The following is a 16,261-nucleotide window of genomic DNA, read 5'->3' as shown; positions in this document are numbered from 1 at the left end:
CAGGCCTACAAAACCAGAATCTGGCTGGGCTACTCCGGATTCCTGTGGATTGTCTGAGAACCCTCTTGGGTTCCTGAACGCTGAGCTACGCAGTGACGTTCCCATGTGGAGGACAAGACAAGCCAGGCAGCCCCCCCACCCCCCAACTGTGCCCTGGCCTTCAGGCGGAGAACCCAAAGGGAGAACTGTGAGGCCCACAAAGAGCCTGCCTGCTGGATAAGCTGGGAAGAATTTGGACTGGAAGCCTCTGACTTGGTTCTTGGCTGTAAAGACAAGTACCTCGGCGTTAACGGGCACAGCGATTCACCAGAATACCCTGCGCTCAACCTCAAGAACGTGGAAACCAGGGTTGAAAGCCTGACCTCAAGATTCTGAGAGGACCTGGGGGCTGGGGGTCAGCAGTGCCACCTCAGCTGTCAATGAAAGCTAAGTGGAGACTTCCGACAGCCTCTTGGATCAGTGCTATTGGCTGTTTAGCCAGGCAATTTAGGGAAAGGAAAAGCATGTTAGATGGGAAATGTTCTGGAAATATTTGCTGCATCCTGAGCCCAAACAACTCGACTCTTAAACACTTCAGCTCCAAAAGTGCTGGGGAGACCCTTGGCTAAACAGTTTCAAAACCAACATTCACTGCTCTTGCTGCCTGGGGCAAGGACTTCCCTCCGGGAGGCATTTGCTGTGGAACCAAATGCTTTTCCACTCGAAACAACAGCCAACAGCACTTGGGACAACCAAGAGGCCTCCAGATCAAACAAACATCCCTTTTCTTCCCTACCACGCAAACTTTCTCAATAAATTATTCGCCCACTTCGGATCAAAGCCTGTTTTTGCAGCCTATGACCTAAAAAGCAAATAGCATCTCTTAAACATGAAAGCCCTCCTCCCTGCCTGGGTTGGCTTTATTACTCATTCCTTCCCTTTACAGTTATTCTGTTGTTATTTTCCTCCTCTGCTTGTTAGATCGCTCTGCGAGTCCCAACCCGCCTGAGGAAGACGGGACAGGAGAGCTGGTGCCATCACTTGGGGCTCTAAGGTGGGAGAGGAAGTGGAGGTAGGGGAGAAGTCAGCACCCTAGGAACCCAGGAAACAGGGCCAGGCCTGGTTGGCAGCTCCCTGCCCAGCTCGTCTGCCAACTGTCCTACTGGGAATTTTACCAGTAAAGGGCGGGAGTAAAAGCCACCTTAGGAAGAGGGGCCAGGGGGCCCTACCACCACCCAGGCCCAGGACTCAGTGTGCAAACCTAAAAGTCAAAGGGACCTCCTGAGAGCTTGTCCAGTTTCAAAGCTCAGGGCTCCTCCCCCTTGCAACAAAGGCAAGGGGGCAGGTCAGTCGTGCTCCCTCAACTCCTCAGCTCAGACTGCAGACACGATGCCTCCTGACGACCTCCTGCAAACTCGGACCCTAAATGAAACTTTGTGTCTAGGAACACAAAGGGAAGGCGGGAAGGGGGTAGGAGGGAATGCTAAGCGCAGCAAGAAGGTTTGGAAATCTGCAGAAGCCAGAGGCGCGGGATGCAAGGGTACCCTTGGCACCGAGCAAAGGGAAACGCAGCCCACCCCGCCCCACCAGCCTAGGACCTGAGACCTGCCGCCAAGGTGCTAAGGAAAAGCGTCCCGGCCCACAGCAGAGGCTAAGACGATCGGGAGGGGGTGGCGCGGGCCTCCAGCCTGCCCCTAAAGGCAGCCTGCGGGACAGCAAGCTGGAAGCACGCCGGCGCGATTCCGACCGAGGGAGCCGGGAGGAGGAGCCGGAGGTGGCTGCGGGGGGCTCTGGCCCAGGCGAAGGAAGGGCAAGAGACGGTTCGGACCGGGGGTGGCGCCGGGAGGTGGCCTGGATGCCCGGGGCTGGGGGAGGGGCCTAGGGAGCGGGTGAGGCGAGTCGAGCCCCTTGGGGCGGGGTGGGGGGTGCAGTGTGAAGTGGCGGACTGGGTGTGGGTTGGGGGAGGGTGGGCGTCCTGGCCCTCTGGAAGCTACAGTGAAGGCTTCCTGCCTGGTTCGCAGACATTCCCCTTTTCTGACATCACAGCTACGAATCACCGAGCTGACCCCCTCTCGTCCTTTGGCCTGGAGAAGAGAGAGTCTCAGGGCTCGGAGATAAGCGGGAAGGCACCGGAGGGAGCCACAAGTCTGCACCCAGGCGGGGAGGAGGCGGGCAGGAGCCGCTCCGCAGGCGCAGGCGAGTGGGTGGGAAGGAGGGAGGGAGAGAGGGAGGAAGGAGGTGAGGCCGGGAAGATGCCACTGCCGGGGGCGGGGCGGGGCCGGGGATCCGGGAGAGGGACTGCAGCGGTGCCTGGTGGGGGCGGGGGCTGCAATGTCACTCATTTTGGGGGTCAGGTGTGTGAGTCCCAGGCTCGGGCCGCCACTTGCCTACATCTACCCAGTACCACCTAGGGCGCAGGGGCGGAGGCGAAGGGTAAGGGACTGCAGAACCGTCCCCGGAGCGGGACGCGAACCAGCAGAGTTGGGAGAAGGTAAACAAGGGCCACGCCCCCTGCCGTCGCCCCGCGGGCGCGCACCCGCCGCTCGGGCTGCTGCCGGTACATTTCCACTCCCAGCGCTTCTCCCCCGCTGGACTCCCGCGCAGCCTTGGAGGGGGGGCTGCCCCAGACCCCAGCCCGCGCCCCTCGCGCTGGGACTACGCACCTTCCATACTCACCTGGAAAGGGTATCCCCTGCCCCTCCGAAAAACTGCTTAATTTGTGCAAAGCCCCCGCGCCCGGGAGCTGAGCATGCTGCCCCCGCGTGCAGAGCCCGCGTGCACCCAGCCCAGAGAGGGGGCGACAGGGCGGAGGCGGTGGCCCCCGGAAGGTGTCTGGGACCGGACCGGCTGCACGTGAGCCCAGCGCGGGGTCATGTGCACCGGCTCAGCCCGGTTCGGCGCCCGGACGTGCTGCGTATCAACAAAATGAAACTCGGGGAGACAGGAGGGCAGAAAGCTCCGGGTCCTCCGAACCCCCATCCCCGGCCGCTCGATCTCCTCTCCGCACCGGTCTCCCGCCGCAGCCCCTCCGCCCTGCCAGAGCCCGCGGGGCAAGTTGCAGCCCTGGCGCGCCCCCGCCCGCCCGCGCCCCCTCCCCGGCCCAGGGGCGCTTTGCCGCAGTCATTAATAAAGAAGGTCGCCAAGCTCACCCTTCCAAAAGTTGTTGTTGCATGCGCCCCTCTCAGCCTCCCCGCAATGTACTCTTTAAAACACGACTGACCAACATGCGCAATCTCTCTCCCCTGTGCTGTGCATCGGCACCCCCCCCCCCCCCCCCCGCGCGCTGGCTTCCTAGAACAGGCAGCCAGCAGGAGAGAGAGGGAGCGAGCGAGCAAGAGAGAGAGAGCGCGAGGGAGCGAGGAGCGCTGGCAGATCTGTTGCAAAAACACAAAATAACGCCGTGGAGATGCGCAGGGCCAGTCGCCGGGGGCTGGATCTTACCTTGCTCCGCGGTGCCCTTCCGACAGGCGCTACCCCCGGCTACACGCCGCGGCGGGGACCGGCGTGGGAAGGATGCTCCTGAAACCCTGAGCTCCTGGGGCCGGCGCGGGCGGGGGGCGCGCATCCATCCGGGGTCGAGGCGAGGGAGGCGGCGGGGCCCGTGGGGTCCCCGGCCCCGCACCCCGGCCAGGGACAGTCAGCCTGCCGGACCTAAGCCCTTGCCGCTAGGAGTGGGCGCAAAGTAACTCCATGGACGCTTCTCACCCACCCCCCAAATAGCCTCCAACTGCGATGGCCGCGGTCGGCACCATTCACCAACCCCCCTGTGTATGTTTCTGTTTCTTTTTAAACCAAGACTTCCTTGTGATCTCTACAGAAAAAAAAAAATGTGTTGGGGTGGGGGTGGGGTGGGGGCGGGCAGGAGGAGCGAGGGAGGGGGAGTAGCCACTTTTTTCTTATTCACTCGGATCTCCACTCCTGACAACCCCCGTCGCCCCCCCCCCCCCCCCCGCCCAGTTGTTTGGCTTCAGCAGCGGGTCCAGGTAGCACTGCAGGCCTCCGGGGGAGGGTGCCCTGCCAGGCGGCCCTCCAGTCTGCACCTCGGGCCTGGACTCCCCACGGGCTCTGGGGCGCCCCCAAGCCCGCCCTGTCCCCAGGGCCGGGCCCAAGCTGCGGCTGCGCCCGTGCAAGTCCCATCAGGTCTGCTCACACTTCACACACACACACACACACCCCGCCCCTCCACTCTCTCACTCACACTTTCTGCTCACACCCCGCCTCCTTTGCGCCCCAGACCCGGGCGGCGCCCCCCGCAACCTTTAAAAAAAAAAAGCAAGCTTATACTTAAAAAAATCTTTTGGCGCCATATTAATGACGTACTTAAAATTTGCCATTTCTCCCTGCGTCAAAAAGACGTTTCTTTGCAAATAACAGCCTGAAGGCGACACTCGCGGAGAGAACGAGGTTTGCACTGAGCACCCCGCCTCCCGGGGTTCCAGAGCTGGAAGACCCTCGCTCTAGGCCCTGCTTCTGAATCGCGGGTTTTAAAATGCGAATCGAATAAATCGCGTGGCGTTTTGCAGCGCCAGAAGTGAGCAGAAAGTGCTGGCTGGAGCGGAGGGGAGGGGCGCGCGCCGAGTCGGGGGGAGGGGGCGCGGCTCTCCTCCCCCACCCACAGCAGATGTAAACTAACGTCCCGGGCGGGGGAAACTTGAAATTGTGGGCGACCTCAGGAAGGAGGGGTGGTCCGTAAAGGGGGTCCTTCTCGGGATCGTCGCCCCTTCCCCCCGCCCGGGTGCCTCCTGGCGCCCAGCTCAGCCCCGCATTTCCGGGGGGTGGGGATCGCAGTGATGGGTGGGTGGGTGGGTGGATGGCAGCATATCCCAGCCCCAGCACTAGTTTGCTCCGGGGTATTCACTTCCCCTTGGCTCATTCTTCCCATTCCCCCTAAAGGGTTAAAAACCGAGGGGCAACTTCCAAGGATTGGCACTCGGGGAGGAAGCGGGGCGCCCTTCTCCCCACCCTTCGCCTCCTCGCCCCTCCTCCTCCGGCTCCACTTCCCGACTTGACCTTGTGGTGCACAAACAGTGCGCTCGGATCCTCGCAGTTTCTGGAAGAAGAGCCTGCGCTCGCCAGGCAGGCGGGCTGTCGGGCGGCTCTCGGGCGGCGGCGGGGCCTTGGGTCGGTTCCCGGAGCCACGGCCACACCCACCCTACCCGCTGCGCCCGCCGCACTCACCTTCTCTCGAGGAAGGAGCAGGGCTGGCTTTCTGGATGGGGAGAAGTGGGGGCTAAGCTGCAGCCTTCTCAGAAGCTCCCAGCTAGGGAGGGGGTGTTCTGGTCTGGGTGGTGGGGGGGAAGACCTGGGATCCTTGCCCTCCCTCCTCAAAGTATCATTGCCAACTTTTTCTTCCCCTTCCCTTTTCACTGCCCCTCAAAACTGATCCAGTAATTTCTTCAACTCACCTTTGGCTTGGAAGGCACGTGGGTGAGTTGTGAACTGGGACAGGAACCGCCTACCCTCTCCAAGACTGAGGGTTGTTTAGTCTTTCTTTTCCCCTCCACCCCTTCCGTGTAAAGATAAATATTCAATTTACATAAGATGACATTTATGTGACAATTAAGAAGATTCCCCGATGGAATGTTGTGAACACATTTGCTTATAGGAGAAATAAATCTAATAATAAACAAACTCATAATAACAGCACAAATCCTCCGACAGGTCGGACTGTCTACACTACAAAGAGGGAGATGATGGATGCTGAAATAAGCACTTTTTGCAACAGGAAAGAAATATGAGCTCAAAGGGAGTCACTGCAACATTTCTCTTCCTTGGCCTTCATTCACAAAATCTGGGGAGACTTGTCTGGCAGGATTGAGGGGCTAGATATCACCTCCTAACTAAACCTGCTCTCACTTTCTGTGGTCAATTGGTAAGATTTTCCTAAGCTCAAGCTCTGTGTGGTGAAACAGATGTCTCAGGCTGTGAGCATGGAACAAAACAGTTAAATACCTGGCCTCTATGCTCTGCTGCTTCATGTGGGCAAGTGAAAGTGAACTCATCTCTGGGTCTCTTTTTCCTCTTCTGCAGAATAGGATAGTTGGAGGGTTCCTGAGGGCACACACACACACACACACACACACACTCACTCACTCTGTATGTGCACAGGGCCTGGCTTCGAGTACACGGTGCACATTAGCACTTTTCCCAGTGCCTGCATTTTGGAAGGGTGAATGCACTCTCTGAAAGCTAACGCTGAGAAACTGAGGGACGCATGCAAGAAGGTGTCTCCAGGAACTCCCAGACTGGACCAAAGGAAAGGCTAGGAGAAAAAATTGTGAATGACAGCGGACTTCATGGTCAAGTTCCTGATGGTAACGGCACATCTGAGGTGAGGGTGGAGGTACTGATTTACAGTGGCGCAGCTCACAGGGACGGCTCTTGCTGGGTCTAGTGGCAGAGGGTTTATAGGCAAGAGAGGACTTAGCCATTAGGATCCCGTGAACCTTGGCAAATAGTTGTAAAGTGACCTAGAGGGAGAAGAGGGCGTGGATGACCACTTGCAGGTCACCTGCTCTGTGCTGTAGACTGTTAGTCTTCCCATTGCATCCTCACAAAAACCCCAAGGTATGTATTCAGAAAGGTTTAGCAACTTACCAATAGTCACACGGCTAGCAAGTGGTGGCAGAACTGGCACTGAGCCCAGCACACCCCGAGACCTATGTATTTGTCTTCCATTTTACCACACTGCCAGAAATAAAAAGAATTAGTATTACAGGTTCAGTTGGGGATGGGAGCCTGACTGCTATGCTGGCAAGAAAGAATTGTTCGAGCAGCCCTTTGCCTCTGAGGTCCCTGAGTCTGGGTGAGATCCAGGTCACCTAAAGAGTCCTTGGAAGATAGTTCTTGCTTAGCATTGGGAGCCCCATCAGAATCCTTGTTTTCCCACAGCTCTCTGCTACTGTTTGAGGCTAACCTTGGAAATATAAACATAATGATAGCAGTAAAGCTACTTATACCTCCTTAATCCTTCTTAAAAGTCTCAAAAGTCATTAATTTTCACAAAAAAAGAGAAGAAATATAATATTCTTGGAGTTCTGATCACTCATTTTTTTTTAACAACTATTTATTAAATGCTTTCTGTATGCCAGGCATCATTCTGGATGCTGAGGACATGGCACAAACATGACAGACAAAAATGGCTACTATCATGGAACTCACTTTCTAGATAAAGGAAACACACATTTTTTAGAAAGCTTAAAAATACTATGTTTGAAGGTAAGTGCTGTGGAGAAAAACTAAGTAGGAAAGGGGAATACGGGCGTGTGAGAATGCAATTCAAATAGAGTCCTCAGGGAAAAGCTCACTGAAAAGGTGGCTTCCAGTCAAAGAAAGGGAAGGAGGGAGCTGTGAGGGTTTATGGGGGAAGAACATTCTAAGCCAGGGATTTTTTTTTTTTTTTGTCTTTCTGCTATTTCTTGGGCCGCTCCCGCAGCATATGGAGGTTCCCAGGCTAGGGGTCGAATCGGAGCTGTAGCCACCAGCCTACGCCAGAGCCACAGCAACACTGGATCCGAGCCGCATCTGCGACCTACACCACAGCTCACGGCAACGCCGGATCACTAACCCACTGAGCAAGGGCAGGGACCGAACCCGCAACCTCATGGTTCCTAGTCGGATTCGTTAACCACTGCGCCACGACGGGAACTCCTAAGCCAGGGATTTTTAAGCTGGGTTCCACAGACACCTCCCTCCGGAGGTCTGAGAATAGAATTCAGAAGGAAACAAAAATTGTATTTTTCATTTTTTATTTTTGCTTTTCAGGGCCTCACGCGTGGCATATGGAAGTTCCCAGGCTCAGAGCTGCAGCTTCCAGCCTACAGCACAGCCACAGGAACACAGAATCCGAGCAACATCTGTGACCTACACCACAGCTCACAGCAGTGCCAGATCCTTAACCCACTGAGCGAGGCCAGGGATTGAACCCGAATCCTCATGGATACAAGTCAGGTTCATTTCTGCTGTGCCACAATGGGAATCCCCCCAAATTATATATTTATTTTCACTAATTGAAATTTAGTGTGCTCCTCGATTATGAATGCAGACAGCAAATCACAGTGATGTTAGCAGCACCTGTGACATTGTTGCCCATATAAATCTCAGATATTTTCACATCACATTATAGTTATTGCAAGCATCTTAAAATATCATTACATTTATCACTACTTCAAATTTATCCTGCTAGCTCTTAAAATTTAAGAATTGATTAGCAACATATATTGCTCTATCACAAATTTAAAAAATATTCTGAGGAGTTCCTGTTGTGGCTCAGTGGTTAAAGAATCTGACTAGGAACCATGAGGTTGCGGGTTCGATCCTTGGCCTTGATCAGTGGGTTAAGGACCCGGCGTTGCCGTGAGCCATGGTGTAGGTTGCAGACACGGCTCAGATCCCAAGTTGCTGTGGCTCTGGCGTAGGCCGGTGGCTACAGCTCCAATTGGACCCCTAGCCTGGGAACCTCCATATGCCGCAGGAGCGGCCAAAGAAGTGGCAAAAAGACAAAAAAAAAAAAAAATTTAAGGAGTTTCCACTATGGCACGACAGGATCAGTGGTATCTCTGCAGTGCCAGGATGTAGATTCAATCCCCAACCCACTGAAATATAGCCGGCACAGTGGGTTAAAGGATCCAGCATTGCCATGGCTGTGAAGTAGGTTGCAACAGCAGCATAGGTTCGATCCCTGACTTGGGAAATTCCATACACCGTGAGTGGGCCAAAAAAGAACAAAAACAATTTTTTTGAGAGTTGTGTTTCAATATAATTGGTTTTCTTCATAATTTATGAAGCTTATTTTATGGATTTAAACACATTATACTCAAAAGGAATCCACAGGCATCAAAGGGGTCCATGGTTAAGAGCCACTGTCTCTACACACAGATGAGCAAGGAAAAAACTTTGAGGCAGGAATGCACTTAAAATGCATATGCAAACAGAAGAGATCATACAGGGCATTGTTAGCAATATGGCTTTTGCTAGGAGTGATGTGGAGGGTTTGAGCAGAAGAATGACATGTATCATGACCCTGGGTTTTACAGGTCACTCTGCTGCCAGATGGAGGACTAAGGGGAAAGGCTGAAGCAGGATCCGTCAGGAGGTCCTTATAATAAAAAGATGACAGATGACGTTAACCTGGACTAGGGCGGTAGCTGTGGAAGTGGTCGAATTCTGTATATATTTTGAGGGTAGCTCTGACAAGATCTGTTGATGTGAAAACAAGAAGTCGAAGATGACAAGAGTTTTACCTTAAGCCAATGCAGAGAGGCAGCTGCCATTAACCTAGGAGAAACTGTGGAATGAGCAGGTTTGGGAGGAAAATAAGGGGCTCAAAGTCAGACATGCTAAAAACTTGAGATACAAATTAGATATCCAAGTGCAGCCAATTCTGTAGGCAGCTAGAAATGCAGCCTCAGCCCAGGGGCAAGGTCTGGGGAAAATACCATTTGAGAGGGGTCAGCAGGTGGATAGTATTTAAAGCTTTAGGGCTGGCTCAGGTTGCCAAGGAAGTGAGTGTAGACAGAGAAGAGTTCAAAGAATGGTGTCCTTGGGCACTGCCCACTTAAGTGGTCTGGAAGATTAAGAAGAATCAGCAAGATGTTGTCAAAAAAGAAGTATTCAGGAGTTTCCGCTGTGGTGCAGTGAGTTAAGAAGCCGACTGCAGTGGCTTGGGTTGCTGCAGAGATGAGGGTTCAATCCCTGGCCGGGGAACTTCCATATGCCATGGGAGCTGCCATGGGAAAAAAAAGTATCCAATCACTTCTGCAAAGAAGAGATACAAAAGGCCAATGAGCACATAAAAGCATAAGGATGGTCAACATCCTTAATCATTAGGGAAACACTACAGTGAGGTACTGCCTCACGCTCATTACGACAACTCCCCCCCCACCTTTTTTTAAGCTGCAGCTTGATGTGAGATCTCAGTTCCCAGACCTGGGCTGTAGTGGTGAAAGCACTGAGTCCTAACCACTAGACTACCAGGGAACTCCCCCAGGATGGCTACTATTTACAAAAACAAACAAACAAACAAAAAACAGAAAATAGTAAGTGTTGACAAGGATGTGGAGAAATTCAAGTGCTTGTGCACTGTTGATAGGAATGGAAAACAGAACAGCTGTCATGGAAAACAGTAAACAGTATGGCCAGTCCTCAAAAAAGTATGAAAAGAATTACCATATGATTCAGCACTTCTGTTTTTGGTACAAACTCAAAAGAATTAAAAGCAGGGTCTTGAACAGATATGTGTATACTCATGTTCACAGCAGGATTATTCACAATAGCTAAAGTGTTCATCAGTGGGTGAAAGGATACGCAAAATGTGGTATATACAGAGAATGGAGTAGCTTTCAAATTCAAAAAGGAAGGGATTCCGCAATATTCTACAACACGGATGGACTTTGAGGTCCTCATGCTGAGTGAAATACGCCAGTCACAAAGAGACAAATAATGTATGATTCCACTTATCTGAGACATCTAGAGTGGTGAAAGGCATAGAGACAGAAAGTAGAATGAGGGTTGCCGGGTTGGGGAAGGGAGAAAATGGGGAGTTATTGTTTAACAGACATAGAGTTTCAATTTTACAAGATGAAAGACTTGTGGAGATGGATGCCGGTGATGGTTGCACAACAATATGAATGTACTTAATATCACTGAACTGTGCACTTAAAAGGGTTAAGTAAGTAAAATTTATTTTTTTATTTTTATTTATTCTTGTGTTTTGCTTTTTAAGGCTGCACTCACAGCATATGGAGGTTCCCAGGCTAGGGGTCGAATCAGAGCTGTAGCTGCCAGCCTCCGCCACAGCCCCAGCAACGCGGGATCCAACTGTGTCTGCGACCTACAGCACAGCTCATGGCCATACCGGATCCTTAACTCACTGAGGGAAGCCAGGGATCGAACCCACGTCCTCATGGATACTAGTTGAAGTCGTTAACCACTGAGCCATGACGGGAACTTCCTAAGATAATAAAATTTGTATTATGTATCTTTTCCCACAATAAAAAATCAAAAAAAGTTTAAAAGAAAAAAAAGAGCAACAGCATTCGGAGAGATAGAGGGACTGTCCCGGAAGCCAAGTGGAGAGCGTTTTATGAGGAAGGAAAGCCCTGTGTCCAAAGCTGCCAAGGGGTTGGGACAATTGATCACTAAGTTCAGCCACACTGAGGCCACTGGTGACCTAACAAGAGCCATGTCAATGGAGTGGCATGAGCACAAGGCTGAACGAGTGAGGAGAGTGGGAGCATTTATGGTTGCGATAGCTTAGCCCAAGATTCTACCTGAAAATGACAGGTCCTCCGTGTATGTAGAAATGGATAATTATGTACATAAAGAAATTCAATTGAAATGGCTTTTCCTGAGGATATTTCAGATGCCAGGCATAGGAATGGATGCTCGAGATACTGAGAGAAATAAAACATTCACTGCCTTCCAAGATTTCCTAAGAGCTCACAGTCTAGCAAACTTTGTGGACACGTGAAATACACACCGAGTGATATGTGTGGCTAAATACACACAATCAGCCTGGGCATCTGTTTTTCCAGCATAACAGACAATATGGTTAAAACTGTAGATTCCAGATTCAGGCAGTCACGGGTTTGAATCCTGCCTCCACCATTCATCAGCTCCATGACTTGGCACAAAGCAGTTAACTTCTCTGTGCTGCAGTTTCCTCCTCTGTAAATTAGCAATGCAATAATGTCAAAACTTTAGTGTGTCTGGAATGCTTGTTTAAAATGTATATTTCTGGGCCTCAGTTCCAAAGGCTCTCATGGGGCAGGGCCAGGGGATCTGCATTTTTAACAAGCACCTGGTCATACTTGATGCCCTTGTCCTTGAACCATGCTTTGTAAAACACCAAGAGCTTATTCCTGCGGTGCCATGCACTGGCCTGGCCTTCTCTAATTGCTCACTTGATAGTAGCCATTCTTCCTGGGGTTCTTAGTGCTAACCAAAACAAACCAACCAACAAACCAACAAACAAAAACCAAAAAAACCCTTTCTAATAACTTGCAATTTATGTCCAGAAGCAGAGGTCCAGCACACTATAAGCACCCTGAATGGAGAAAACAGCATAAGAATCATTTAGCATTTATTCATCGACTATTTATTGAGTGCCTACTATGTTCTGGACAGTATTCAAGGACTGGAGAGACAGAAAATATCTGACTCAATAATGTGTCTCATCAAGGTAGGCAGAAGCCCAACTGTAGTTAGCCACACGCTAGTGGCTGACCTCTGGGCCAGGTGACAAGTCCTATGTTCACGCGCTAGCTGCTTAAGGTAGTACTTCTCCAACCGTAACAGGCACATAAATCACCTGATCTTCTTCAAGGGCAGACGCTGATTCATTAGGTCTGGGGTGGGGCCTGAGAGTCTGCATGTCCAACAAGTTCCCAGATGAGGCTGATGCTGCTGGTCCATGGATTATGCTTGAAGTAGCACAGGTTTAAAGGGTTAGGAAAAGTGGATCACACCCTTGCCCTAACATTAGAGTTCCTGGAGAAATCCTGGGAATCCGGAAAGGAAAAGTGAAATCTGGGAAGATTGCGTAGACGCAAGTGAGGCTGGCTCATGCCTTCTTCTGTATTCTGTTCCTGGAGTTCAATCCTTACTCTCTCAATGGCATTGGGCCTCCCCTAAGGGAAGGTGAACATTCTATTGGCCATTTGGTAAATATTTCCTGGCTGCCTACTCTGTGCCGAGCCCTGTGCAAAGCATATAGTTTGGCATTCAAGAGAAGACAAGTTCAGCAGCTTCTGCCTCCTAGGCTCGAAGAAGGGGCTGCAGCTACAGTTTGGAACAGAGACAAAAACTGCCCAGGGTTGTATCTACGGCAAGACCCAGCCTTGGCTTTTCCTGTGGTGCTATAAATGCATGACAGGGAGAGAAACCCCTCTGGAGTCTCTGCCAGCTGGTTTAAAGATGGTACTGACCAGCCCCAGGAGATGTCTAGCTGATGTGCCAGCCAGGCCACCTGTCCCTTCTCAGACTCTCAGACCCTGCCCAGTGGCCACAGATGGCAGAAGGCAAGGAAGATCCCTGGGGTCTCCAAATGCCTCCCCAGAAACTGGCAGCAGGCAGTAACTCCAGCCAAGCCAGGGGCCAGCTTGACCAGAATCAAAGTGTGAGACACCCCACTTGGAGCTGAGGGGCCTGGCCCAATCCAAGAACATTCAAGAACCAAAGGCACTGGCTCCAAGTCAAGTTGAACTGTGTAAGGACAAATCCTTTCTCCCTTTTCCAGGGTTTCTCATAAAGCAAAGCACATATCCTCCTTCCAGGTGGTGGTCGTATAAAGACACTTCTCATACATTTACTGATGAGTTCATAGCCATGCTCGAGGTAACTTGGTTTTATTAGAAAGAGCATGCATTTTCCAAGCGTCTAGACAAACAAGGCTCTTTCTCAGGGCAGTGAGTTCCAGGGCAAGACCCTGTCTTCTAGGGCTTTAGGTCTCCTTAGGAAGACAAGTTCTTAGGCACAGATGGTATGGTCAGGGTATAACAAGCTGTCTTGGGAACCTGTGGGTCAAGAGAGTTTCTTGAGAGCGGCTGAGAGATGGGCCTAAACACAGAAGGCAGCTCAGATGAGATGGGAGGATGGAGGATGTTCCCGAGAGACGGACGGTGTCTGCCTGGTCTGCAAGAGCGCAGTGGAGTATACATGAGGATGCCCAGAGCGGGCCCCAAGCTTCCTCCTGGAAAGGGAACGGCCCTTTGTTCAGGCAAACATTCTAGTACGCTCCTCGAGAGTGAAAGGTGAGAGCTCACAGCTGCCCCACGTTGGGAGGAGGAGGAGATGAGCACATGCAGTCCGCTTCCAGGAATCTCCCCCAGAGACCCTCTGATGTGGGCACTAGAGGATCTGTTTAAGAGCATCATTACAACATTGTTTGCAACCGTGAAAAACTTGAAATAGCTTGAATGTTTGTCACTAGAGAACTCACTAAATAAACCAAGAGCAAAAAGAAGAAGGCAGCAAACTAAGAAGCATTGTGGGGTTTTGTACGTCTGATGTAGAAAGAGCCCTAATAAAAGTGTTATGTGAAAACAAAGTTGCAGGGTAATATGTACAATATGATCCCGTTTACATTAAAAATGCCTACAACGAGTCTACATTTTAAATCTGAATGTAGACACACAGATATATGTAATTTCATAGAAAAAATAAAGTGGTGAGAGCAGTTGCCTGTGTTGGAACATAAGAAGTGAGGCTGGGAAGGGGTGACGGGCTAGCGTAGGGCCGTGGCCGTAGACTGCGGTTGTTAGGGGAGTTCCATGAAGCCCTCTGCCCTCTGCCCTCTGGGCAGTGCTGGTTGGCCGACAGGTGCTCAGAATTCTCCAAGAACAGAAGCAAGGTTGGAGAGAGCAAATGTGCACGACAATGGTTAGACCATGGTCCTGGCAGGCAGGGGCAAAAAGTGCTGACTCCTGGGTGGCCTGGAGCCTCTCTGGCCCTATCTGGGCCCCAGTGTCAGGGTTTCTCTGGACTTCTTCCACTGGCCCAGCCTGAGAGTCTAAGTCCATTCTAGACCCTTCCCACTGAGGCTGAGCTCCTGGAAGAGCATGGAGAAGCCCCACTTGGCCTCTGCTGCTGAGACTTGGGCATGAGCCAGGCTATAACTGGGACCCAGCGTGGGAAGAGAGAAGCTTCTGAGCAGTATGGCCTCTAGGAAAAGGTCCCTCCTCTGACAGGTAGAGTACTGCTTCTTCCCAACTCACCTGGCCTGAGGAAGCCTAGTCCAGCCTGGCTCCTTAGGGAACAAATTCATTAGCTGGTGAGCTCTAAACAGTTAATGAAATCCACTGAGTGAGGGCTCTGGGCTGGGTGAGAGACACGGATGGTGCCAGAGGTCAGAGCTTGGGCACTGGGCCTGTGGGATGCTGGTGAGCTTGTGAGCCGAGCTGTGCACAGGTGGAGACTTGCTGTGCATACAATTCCTAGGGTTGGTCTGTGCTGGCTTCAGGCTACAGGGATGAGTTACATGAGGTCCCTGCCCTGAGGATATCACAGATGGAGAAGGGGCATACTGTGGGTTTGGATGGGGTCAAATACATAGATAGGATCGAGGCTCAGTGTGGAACCAGAGGAATAAGGCCAGCTGGCTCTGAGATGCCTCACCCCAGTCAAGGCTTCATTAATGGTGCCCTGGCCTAGACCAGCCACCCATTGCCAGCAAGTATTCCAGGGTGCAAGGTGGCTGCCTTGGGAGCCTCCTACAGGCACTAGTAAGCAAGCTATTCCTCCCTTAGGACTGAGGACAAAGTCACTTGTGAGCCTGGGATGATCTTGGGCACCATAACTTCTGGGCATCTAGGACCTGCAGCTCTGGCAGGTGGCGAGCTTCTTCCAAATGTGCTGGGTCTCCTGCCAGGGCCCTGGGGAGAGGCTTGGACAGGAATTGACACTGGATGCCTGTGCCACAGAGATGCTTGGGAACAAAGGAATTCTTGTCGAGCTGCTCTCCAGCTAGGCCAGCTCCGGGCAGCTTATCCAGCTAACACAGCTCCTCTAGGAGAGTTGTACAGAGGAAAGAAAGCCTGCATTACCCTGGAATCCAGTTAGGACAGGAAAGGCAGATTCCTAGGGAGCAGGGAAAACTGTGTTTGGCAGTGGGGACGTCCCTGGAGAGCCTCTGCCACTGGGCATCCAGCTCCTTACCTTTCTGATCGCCAACTGCTTTCAGAGTTCAAGGAGAGGCAAGCAGCTCTTAGGTGTCCGGCCCTCTGGCTGACCGGGCTGGGAGAGTGGGCCCAAGGAAGAGCAGGCGCCATCCTTGCCCCAGAAGACCTCACAACCCAGGTCGGGAGGTGAGATTCCTGGACTGGAAACAAGATGAGGTAGGACATGAGTCAGTGCAGAAGTGTCTGCCTCAGCCCTGCGTGTGCGTGGGGGGAGGAAGGAGCTGCTATGTGGGGGCAGGGGGGAGAGAGCGTGTGTACCTGTGCCTGCATGTGCATGTGTGCAGTTGTGTGTACCCATGGGCGTGAATAGTGCGTGTTGTGTGGCTGTGTGTATCCACACAGGCCTGGTGCCACGTCTCTGGAATCCCTGTCTTTTGTGCTATTTGCCCAGACAACCTAAAAATAATTCCCACTTAACTTTAGGATTTGTTATTTGATGTATGAGATTCTTGCCCAACAGATACACTGTTCTACCCACACTTTAAGATCAAGATAAAATGAGTCTGCATTCCTTATGCATACACAGGAAGGTTGGTCAACAAAAGTCACTCCGGATTTAGCTGGAAAGTTCATATAAAAATGGTCCAGAGGATAACAAATTTGAA

The 16,261-nt window shown here is 51.9% G+C and overlaps 1 protein-coding gene and 2 long non-coding RNA genes across 13 annotated transcripts in view; 1 reads left to right on the top strand and 2 right to left on the bottom strand.

Annotated features, from left to right (window-relative positions):
- Positions 1-5,117, bottom strand: part of JADE2 (jade family PHD finger 2) — a 54,618-nt gene extending 49,501 nt beyond the window's left edge. For 3 of the 11 annotated variants that reach the window (XM_047778639.1, XM_047778642.1, XM_047778647.1), the window contains exon 1: positions 3,129-3,243. The gene's annotated coding sequence lies outside the window, so the exon portion shown is untranslated. Of the gene's footprint in view, positions 1-1,240; positions 1,402-3,128; positions 3,244-3,420; positions 3,780-4,989 lie in introns of those variants that run through there. The other 8 variants (XM_047778646.1, XM_047778645.1, XM_047778638.1 and 5 more) reach the window with 7 other exon arrangements.
- On the top strand, positions 1,694-3,138 carry LOC125126347 (uncharacterized). The gene is made up of 2 exons (XR_007134600.1): positions 1,694-1,799; positions 2,026-3,138. It is a non-coding gene; the product is annotated as an uncharacterized LOC125126347 (long non-coding RNA).
- A 1,440-nt stretch (positions 5,118-6,557) lies between the features above and the next one.
- The window catches only part of LOC125126350 (uncharacterized), an 89,234-nt gene continuing 79,530 nt past the window's right edge, over positions 6,558-16,261 (bottom strand). Inside the window, exons 6-7 of the long non-coding RNA XR_007134602.1 lie at positions 15,634-15,796; positions 6,558-6,666 (exon numbers count right to left, since the gene is read on the bottom strand). This is a non-coding gene — a long non-coding RNA (uncharacterized LOC125126350). The remainder of the gene's footprint in view (positions 6,667-15,633; positions 15,797-16,261) is intronic.

The sequence above is a fragment of the Phacochoerus africanus genome, chromosome 4, assembly GCF_016906955.1.
Source record: "Phacochoerus africanus isolate WHEZ1 chromosome 4, ROS_Pafr_v1, whole genome shotgun sequence".
NCBI lineage: Eukaryota > Metazoa > Chordata > Mammalia > Artiodactyla > Suidae > Phacochoerus > Phacochoerus africanus.
This window is presented reverse-complemented; position numbering and strand designations above follow the sequence as displayed.